General features: G+C 48.1%; 1 non-coding gene across 1 annotated transcript; it reads left to right on the top strand.

Annotated features, from left to right (window-relative positions):
* Positions 1–379: 379 nt before the first annotated feature.
* Positions 380–485, top strand: LOC130464694 (small nucleolar RNA R71). Its single transcript, XR_008925050.1, has one exon. It is a non-coding gene; the product is annotated as a small nucleolar RNA R71 (small nucleolar RNA).
* The last annotated feature ends 9,453 nt before the right edge of the window (positions 486–9,938 follow it).

The following is a 9,938-nucleotide window of genomic DNA, read 5'->3' as shown; positions in this document are numbered from 1 at the left end:
GCAGCTAGGGAAGGCACGCAACAAAGAGTATGCATCTAATTATGCTATATGATTATGTGTAAATAATATGTTTCCTGGGTTAATGGTTGTTTCCGCATGATCTATGTAATTGTCATATGTATCATAACCTAAAATCTCGATGATGCGCGCTTGCTCAATTGCATAGATCGACCCTTTACCATCCTCACCTTTTCTCTTGCATTCATAGCTCCTTGTTCCTACATGCCATGCTTGGTAGTTTTGCACGACATCCTCTATGATCTCCTCTATTTGGTCCTCAGTCTTATTCATTATAGGACCACCCGCCCCCGCATCAAGACTTGTTTTGGAGGTGGGGCTCAATCCCAAGTAGAAATTTTGTAGGAGGAGCCATTTGGGAATCCCGTGATGAGGGCACTCCCTTTGATATTCCTTGAACTGATCCCAAGCCTCAAATAGAGACTCATCCCGCTTTTTCTCAAATGATTGGATCTTATGACGATACTCCGTCGTCTTCCCGTGCGAATAGAACTTGCTCAAGAACGCACTTGTCATTTCATTCCATGTCCGAAGTGAGTTTGGCTTGACCTCCTTGTCAAGCCCATCACTAGCACGCCCCAAGAGGGAGAAGCGGAATAAGGTCAACCTTATGTAATCCGAAGTCACTCCATTGTGCTTAATAGTATCACAATAGTGCTCAAATTGTTTCAAGTGTTCATGCGGTGATTCGCTACTCTTTCCGCAAAATGGATGACTTTGCACCAAATTAATCAATGCGGGCTTTATCTCAAAATTGTTTGCATTGGTAGTCGGGGCTTGAATGCCACAGGTCACCTCAAAGGCTCCCGGAATACCAAGGTTCTTAACTGGAAGAGCCATTCTCTCAATGGTTGGACTTGTTTACTCTCGTTCCATAGCTTCACTCAAAGTTTTGAATCTATTGTAGCTCGACGAACGGGTTTGGATACGCCTCAAGCTTTGCAAAGTCCTCTCTAACTCTTAGTCGAGAGGGTAGAGAGGCCTGTTGTGGGGTTTTTCCAGTGAGATACCTTGGAGGTTTTCCGGTAACTTCTAAGGATTTCACAAGATTGTATTTTTATAGAGAGAGAAAGTAGAGAGAAGGCAGAGCAGCAATTGCTCTGGAATATATTGATTGTGACCCCTTTTTCTAGGGAAGTGGGACTATTTATAGTACTAGGTTTTTGTGGGAATGACCTAATATTCCCTTTACATGATTGGCTAGGGTATGGGAGGAGGACATGTGTCCTTTCTCCTTACAATTCCCTGGCCCTTTTGGCAATAGTGGGCTTTTTGGGCCTATTGTGTTTATTCATACCACTTGGAATACCTACTACCTAGGCCCCTTTTCAGGTATAGGTACATTACATACATTTATACATTCTTAAATACAAATACATATACATTGTAAATACGTAGATGGATACCCATGCTGTGGTCTAGTCTTCGTATGGTTTCTGCTTAGGGGGCGTAATACGTGCCATGTGTTGCATCCTCATTGGTACACGAAGGCATGGTAATTTTGCCCACAACATTTGCCCCTCAAGAAGGGCATTTCTGGAAACACTTTCCGGGTATCGCTTCTTGACCTTTGATTTGCATCTTCATCTTTGGGACAGGTGTTGAGGTGGTGACACGTGTCACCTTTCTCAATTTTGCCCCTCCCTATATATAGAGGGGGGTAAAATTCATTTATTACATTTCGTTTCACAGAGCTATTCACAGGCGATTTCCGCCGAACTCCCACCACCAGCAGGCGATTTCCAGCCACCGCGAGACTCAACCTGTTCTTCACCAAACTCAACCTGTTCTTCACCAAGTACTTCATAGATCCTTCAAGGTTAGCTTTCGCCTTTCTTCCTTGTTTTTGTTATCCTCTCGTCATTTTTTCCTTTTGTTAGCGGCCGGCCTCCTAGTACTAGGTAAGGGTTTGAAGGTTTTAATTGAGATTTTTCCGCCGTTCGTCTTTTGTCGGGGCGGACGTCCAATCGCGTCTTTTTCTTCTTTGTTGGTCACTCCTAAGCCGTGCTTCGTTCACTATGCAGAAGGCATGGCTAGAACCAAGCAAACGGCAGATCCTACGCGCCTGCGCTTGCGGGAGGAAACATTCACACCCCCGAGGGAGAGATATTCTTCCACCGCCCCGGCAGCCGACGAAGAATATGCCGAACTCTTTCAAGAGATCGATGAATATGTCGAGGTGGAGGAGCGAACGGCAAGCTCGTCAGGGGGTACAGCGAGCCAGGCAGTGGGGGAGTCGAGCGTCGCTCCATCGCCATCGGCCGACGAGGAGCAAGAGGCTGCTCCCCAGCCTATTAGGCCCAGAGGACGGGAGGAGGCCCAACTGCTTCCGTCGGAGATTCACCCAGACATAGGCTGGATGCGGTGGCTAGACAGGCATGGGGCCCAGATGAGGGACGACCTCTGCGTGGGGGAGGGGTACCAGATGCGTGTGCCGGCCGGTCTGGACTCGACCGTCAGCCTGCTTGCCGAGGGAGAATTCCCAGTGTATGCCGCATCCATCAAGCTCGGCATGAGATTCCCTCCACACCCCTTCGTTGTGGAAGTGTTAGATGGTTTTAACATTGGGGTGGCCCAGCTGACCCCCAACTCGTGGGCTGATATCTTTGGCTATATTGCCAAATGTGCGCTGAACGACGTGGAACCGTCTTTCAACGCTTTTTTGCATCTGGTCTCCCTCTCTCGTTCCCCCAGTGCCGCCAAAGGGTGGTTCAATATGAGCAGCCGTGGTACATACCAGACAGTGATCGGCAAGCTCAGCAAATGGCATATGTGGAGGAAAAGATGGGTCGTGTTTTACACGGACCACCAGGAGATGTACGAGAGGATGAGCCGCTGGAATTGCAACGCCAACTATATGGACCGTGACGAGCCCCTCCCACCCCTTACTCCCGAGGAGTGGGATCAAATAATGGTCCTGTTCAAGGCCAACACTTACCACTTAACCGCTGACAAGACTTTCCATGTGCCGGCCGAGTGGTTGCCGCACATTAGTCAGTTTCGGAACGAGGCCTTTCTAGCGGCTGTAGGCTTAGGATATTCTATGACTCGAGGTTGTATGCCAAATTATGTGCCGTCCCGCGTTGGTCTATTCATTTTTTCTAATTTTGGATTTCTTTTGTTCACAGCGGAAGGGATGAGCAAGTTATCGGCGGCGGATATTGGGAAGGGCGACATGACCGATTGGATGGCCGACATCTATGAGGCCAAGATGCAGAAAGCCAAGGCCGAGTTGGAGGAGAAGGTGAGTATTCTCTTAGGTTGTTGTCTTTGCAAGTTAAGCTTTTCCCGTCCAGTGTCTACAGTGGGCGTCTTTTTTTAGTGACGAGCCATTATCTTGGCGTGTGACCCGTGTTTGCTAAGGTAGGCCTCGTCACTTTTTAATGACGGGCCCCTAAGTTAGTGTTTTTCTTGCGGTTGCCAAGGTGCGCCTCGTCACCTTTTAAGACGGGCGTCCCTTTTGTGACAAGCCATTTTTTCGCAAGTGACTTGCACTTGATAAGGTACGCCTCGTCATTTTCGAGACGGGCGTCCTTTTTAATGACGAGCCACTATTCTGTGAGTGACTTGCACTTGATAAGGTACGCCCCGTCATTTTCGAGACGGGCGTCCTTTTTAATGACGAGCCACTATTCAGTGAGTGACTTGTGATTGATAAGGTACGCCTCGTCGTTTTCGGGACGGGCGTCCTTTATAATGACGAGCCACCATCTTGTGAGTGACTTGTGATTGAAAGGGTACGCCTCGTCATTTTTGAGACGGGCGTCCTTTTGAATGACGAGCCACTATCTTGTGAGTGACTTGCGATTGAAAGGGTACGCCTTGTCATTTTTGAGATGGGCGTCCTTTTGAATGACGAGCCACTATCTTGTGAGTGACTTGTGATTGATAAGGTACGCCTCGTCATTTTTGAGACGGGCGTCCTTTTGAATGACGAGCCACTATCTTGTGAGTGAGTTGTGATTGAAAGGGTACGCCTCGTCATTTTTGAGACGGGCGTCCTTTTGAATGACGAGCCACTATCTTGTGAGTGACTTGTCATTGATAAGGTACGCCTCGTCATTTTTGAGACGGGCGTCCTTTTGAATGACGAGCCACTATCTTGTGAGTGACTTGTGATTGAAAGGGTACGCCTCGTCATTTTTGAGACGGGCTTCCTTTTGAATGATGAGCCACTATCTTGTGAGTGACTTGTGATTGATAAGGTACGCCTCGTCGTTTTCGGGACGGCGTCCTTTATAATGACGAGCCACTATCTTGTGAGTGACTTGTGATTGATGACGAGCCACTACTCAGTGAATGACTTGTAATTCATCACGAGGCCCAATATCTGACTGTCCTTTACGCTCTTTTTCTTTTTAGCAAGCTAAGGACGCGGCTAAGGCGTCAGGGAAGAAAAAGGGGACGACTCTGTCCCAATTGAAGAAAAGGGTCGTGCCAGCTGGCTCGGAGACTCCGAGTACCTTCAAAAAGCCCAAACCTATACCCCGCCGTCTGGTGAAGAAGGGCGAGTCAAAGGTTGCTGAGGGGGGTCGCCCTGATGACGATGAGATTGGCGTGGACAAGCCGTCTCTGGTTGTGGACTTCGTGTCCAAATCAAAGTCTGGTGGGCATCCTGACGAGTTGGAGGACCCTCTTTCAGGAATTCCGGCCGACGTTCGTTCCCAGATTCCTGCGGAGGTGGCCCACCGAGCTAGGTCATCGGGCGGTAAGTATTATTCGAACGTCGTTCAGACGTATCAAGCCTCCTCTGGCAGTTCTTCTTACTCTCCGCGTCATCCTAAGGCCGTTGTTTTTCCTATAGCTAAAGACAAAGGGAAGGATGCAGCTGCTGCAGAGGACGAGAACGTACCCGCTACTCCTCACTATTCGTCAAAGGATAGGGTGGCTATATGCCGTAAGGTATTTAAGGCCGTCCCCGCAGAGTATGTTGCTTCTCTTCCTGGCCGCAAGACTGACGCCCAGTTTGGTGCAATCCAGGCCACCCTTCTCGACGTGAGTCTATTTCCCACTTTGCTTGTACTTGTTTTTCTTTTCTTGTATTGGTTTTTTCTTTTCAAGTCATTTACTAACATGTAGCTCCTTTTGCAGTTGTTCTGCCGCATGGAATTCTGCAAGTGTTGGAAGACGCGCACTGCTGAGGAGCTCAAAGCTCAGGTGGCTGAGTCCACCCACCATGGCGACTATGCGTTCAAATCCATTGAAGAGGTCCGCCTGCAGATGCAGACGACCATAGACCTTCAAGCAAAGGAGGTAGCTTCATTGAGGTCTGACAAGGCCGAGCTGCTTAAGAAGATCTTGGCGCAGGACAAAGACATGGTGCAATGGTAGAGGAGGCCTAGACAGCGGTGGCGGAAATACGGACGCTTCAGGACCAGTTGCGGGAGTACCCTCAGGTCAAAGAGGCGGCTGAGGAAGCCGAGCATCTTCGGGGGGAGCGGGAGACGGCCAGGTCGCAAGTTCGCAACTTGCGTGAGCGTCTTCTGGAATCCTATGATCAGGGGGAGCAAGCGGCCAAGGACGCTGTTAAGCACGCCTGGGAGAGCCACATGCCAGAGTATGATCTTGCGTGGTTCCAGCGGCGATTGGAACACAGTGCCGCTGTGTTGGCTGCTGAGCGTCTCGGTCAGCCGCCCCCTGAGTTTGTACCTTCTGATGATGAGGACGATGCGGCTGCTCCCTGATTTGCTTCCTTCCAAGTTCTTCAAAATTTTATTCAAGTGTTCCCATGCCTAAGGGCAAAAACAATTATTTTGTTAAGTTTTGGCGCTGCTGGCGTCTGTACCATTGTGCCTGCTGAGCACACAACAATTTCTTTCTTTTTTGTTTTTGAATTCTGGGCTACTTTTACACGCCTTTCTACGGGCGTTGTTTTATAAGTAAATAGGTTATTTTTGTTGCTTCTTTTATCTCGCATTTATTTGCTCTTCGTAATTTGATTATTCCTTAATCAATAGGCTTAATCAATAGGTATGGTAGCCAAGGTGCAACTGAGTATACACTAAGCACGTTGGTGCCGCAGGCAACTGAGCATGCGCTAGGCACTACTGTGGTCGTCTCTTTCTTTGGCGAGCGTGTCTATAACGACGTTGATTGACGCAAGTCAATCAATAGGTATGATTGCCGCTAGACATGCTCGTTAAATGGACTGGACGGCCAAACGTTCGTGCCGCCGAGCTTTTGAGCAAACAACCTTTGTTTCAAAGTTATTGGTGCCGCAGGCAACTGAGCATGCGCTAGGCACTACTGTGGTCGTCTCTTTCCTTGGCGAGCGTGTCTATACCGATATTGATTGACGCAAGTCAATAAATAGGTATGATTGCCGCTAGACATGCTCGTCGAATGGACTGGACGGCCAAATGTTCGTGCCGCCGCACTTTTGAGCAAACAACCTTCGTTTCAAAGTTATTGGTGCCGCAGGCAACTGAGCATGCGCTAGGCACTACTGTGGTCGTCTCTTTCCTTGGCGAGCGTGTCTATACCGATATTGATTGACGCAAGTCAACCAATAGGTATGATTGCCGCTGGACATGCTCGTCAAATGGACTGGACGGCCAAATGTTCGTGCCGCCGCAGTTTTGAGCAAACAACCTTCGTTTCAAAGTTATTCGTGCCACTGGGCTTTTGAGCAAACAACCTATGTTTCAAAGTTGTTCATGCCGCTGAGCTTTTGAACGAACAACCTATGATTTAAGGTTATTTGTGCCGCTGAGCTATTGAGCAAACAACCTATGTTTCAAAGTTGTTCATGCCGCCGAGCTTTTGAACAAATAACTTATGATTTAAGTTTATTTGTGCCGCTGGCACGTACTATGCCGTAGTGGTTGGCCAGCGGCTTGCTATACTGGGAAGGGAGTTGGATAGGTGATCAGCCTACAACTTGGTGCTAATCTGGGCCACTTCTTAGGCTTCAAACAATTAGTCTTGCTGAGAGTTTTTGCTAATCTGGGCCACTTCTCAGGCCGTCATACAATTAGGCTTTGGTTATGCATTGGAGTGTACCTTTTTATATTCATTGTGCGAGCAATAAATATTACGAGACAAACAGAGTAGTATTATTTATAACTTTGCAAGGCGAATTTAGCCGGTTACAAAAGTAATTACTACCCTACTATGACCATTAGAGGCCGCCCCTTGGGCAATGGATCGTGGTACGTAAGACAAAGCTTATCACATATTTAGAAGAAATACTTCTTGAGATTGTCGGCATTCCATGTGCGCAAAATAGGCCGGCCCTGCATGTCTTGAATGCGGTAGGTTCCATCTCTAAACTCATCATAGATCTCATAAGGTCCCTCCCAAGTGGGCGTCAGCTTACCCTGTTCGTTTGCTCGTCCTGTGGATTCCATTTTCCTGAGGACAAAATCACCCACTTTGAGCACTCTATTAGAGACTTTCTTGTTGTATTCTCTTGCCATTCTTATCTTGTACAGCTGTTGTCTGAGCGCTGCATTTCCTCTAACCTCGGGCAGGAAGTCCAGGGCTGCTTTCATTGTCTCCCAGTTAGCATTTTCGTCATACAGCATGACTCTCAACGTTGGTTCACACATTTCTATGGGTAGGACAGCCTCGGCGCCATAGGCTAGCAAGAAGGGTGTTTCACCGGTTGAATTCTTAGCCGTGGTGCGGATGGACCATAAGACATTTGGCAGCTCATCAGCCCATAGACCTTTGGCTTCGTCAAGCTTCTTTTTCATTCCTTCGGAGATAATTTTGTTGAACGCCTCTACCTGACCATTGGCTTGGGGACGTCCGACTGATGCAAAACAAGTGTGTATGCCGTGATCTGCCAGCCACTCTTTCAGCTTAGGCGTCTCAAACTGGGGCCCATTATCGAAGACGATAGCCTGTGGAATCCCAAAGCGAGTCATGATGTTCTTCCAAATGAATGCTCTCACATCAGTAGTTTTTATGTTTTTGAGCGCTTCTGCCTCCACCCATTTGGTGAAGTAATCTACAGCAACGATGACATAACGCCTTCCTCCTGGTGCGGCCGTAAATGGGCCTAGAAGATCCATCCCCCACTTAGCAAATGGAATTGGGCTTGTAATGGGCGTCAGAACTCGTGCCGGTCGGTGTATTAGGTGAGAAAAACGCTGGCATTTGTCACACTTCTTGACCAGTGAAATTGCGTCCTCCTTAAGAGTCGGCCAGTAATAGCCGGTTCGAAGTGCCTTTTCAGCCAAAGCCCTTCCACCAATATGCGAGCTGCACAACCCCTGATGAAGGTCTTCTAGAATTTCCTGCCCCTTCTCAGGTGTTACACATCTTAACAAAGGACGGGAGTAGGCCTTTTTATAGAGGGTGCCGTTCCACATTTCAAACCAAGAGCATTTCTTCTGAAGTTTTGCCGCTTCCCTTGAGTCTTCGGGCAAGACTCCATTCATTTTGAAGTTTACTATGTCATCCATCCATGTGGACGTCCTGTCAAGAGTTTCCACCTCCATTTGCTCAACACTTTTGTGCTCTTTTACCTCCCAAAACACGTGCCGAGGGGTATCACAAGACGCGGAACTTGCCAATTTTGACAGGGCATCAGCTTGGTTATTTTCCGAGCGAGGGACTTGCCTTACTTCAAAACTTTTCAGTGGCTCTACTTCCTAACGGACGGCCTGCATGTATTTGACCATAGTCGGATCCCTAGCTTCGTAGGTCCCATTAACTTGGCTCACAATCAGTTGGGAGTCAGATAGTGCTACAATCTCCTCGGCGCCTGCCGCCTTACACATTTTAATGCCACAAAGCAGGGCTTCATATTCCGCTTCATTATTTGACGCCTGGAAGTTAAATCGCATAGCATACTCAAAAGTATCTCCTTCTGGGGAGTGACAGATTATCCCAGCTCCACATCCATTCTGTGTGGATGAGCCGTCTACATACACTGTCCACACCGTGTTTGTATTCTTGGCAAAGTCTGGCCTCGTCATTTCAACAATAAAGTCGGCACATGCCTGCCCCTTGACAGCTTTCCTCGGCTCATAGGTGATATCAAAGGCGTTCAGCTCTATTGCCCAATTCAGCATTCGTCCTGACGCCTCCAGCTTTGTGAATGGCAGTTTGAGCGGTTGATCTGTGTAGACCACTATTTTGTGAGCTAAGAAATAAGGACGGAGCTTTTTGCTGGCCATGAACAGAGCCAAGCCAAACTTTTCCACTGTAGGGTATCTAACTTCAGCATTTTGAAGAACATGACTGACAAAGTATACCGGCATCTGTATTCCCTCCCTCTCTGTCAGTAGAACGGCACTCAACGAGTGCTCGGACACGGCGAGATACATGTACAAAGTCTCTCCTAGCAAGGGACTAACAAGACGAGGCAAGGTATGCAAGTGCTCCTTTAATCTGACCAATGCCGCCTCGGCCTCGTCCGACCATTCAAACTTGGCCTTCTTTCTGACAGACCTAAAAAAGTAGTGGCACTTGTCTCCAGCCCTGGAAAGGAATCTGCCCAGGGCGGCCAAGCAACCTGTGAGCCGCTGGACCTCCTTCACTGCCTTTGGTGAGCTCATATCAATTACTGCCTGGATTTTGTCTGGGTTGGCTTCAATTCCTCTTTCATCAATCAAGAAACCTAAGAATTTGCCTGCCGTCACCCCGAACACACACTTCTTAGGATTCAACCTCATGTTGTAAGCTCGAATAGTCTCAAATGTCTCCCTGAGATCAGTTATGTGCGCCGCCCTCAGCTTACTTTTTACGATCATATCATCAATATAAGCTTCAATATTTCTGCCGAGCTGCTTAATGAACACAGTGTTAATAAGACGCTGAAAGGTGGCCGGTGCATTCTTTAACCCAAACGGCATCACTTTGTAGCAGTAAAGGCCTTGTTCAGTAACAAATGACGTTTTTTCCTGGTCGTCAGGCCACAACGGAATCTGATGAAACCCTGAGTATGCATCCATAAGCTCATCATAGCA

Source organism: Spinacia oleracea, chromosome 6 (assembly GCF_020520425.1).
Source record: "Spinacia oleracea cultivar Varoflay chromosome 6, BTI_SOV_V1, whole genome shotgun sequence".
Taxonomy (NCBI): Eukaryota; Viridiplantae; Streptophyta; class Magnoliopsida; order Caryophyllales; family Amaranthaceae; genus Spinacia; species Spinacia oleracea.
Note: the sequence above shows the minus strand (reverse complement) of the source record. Positions and strands in the feature narration are given on the sequence as shown.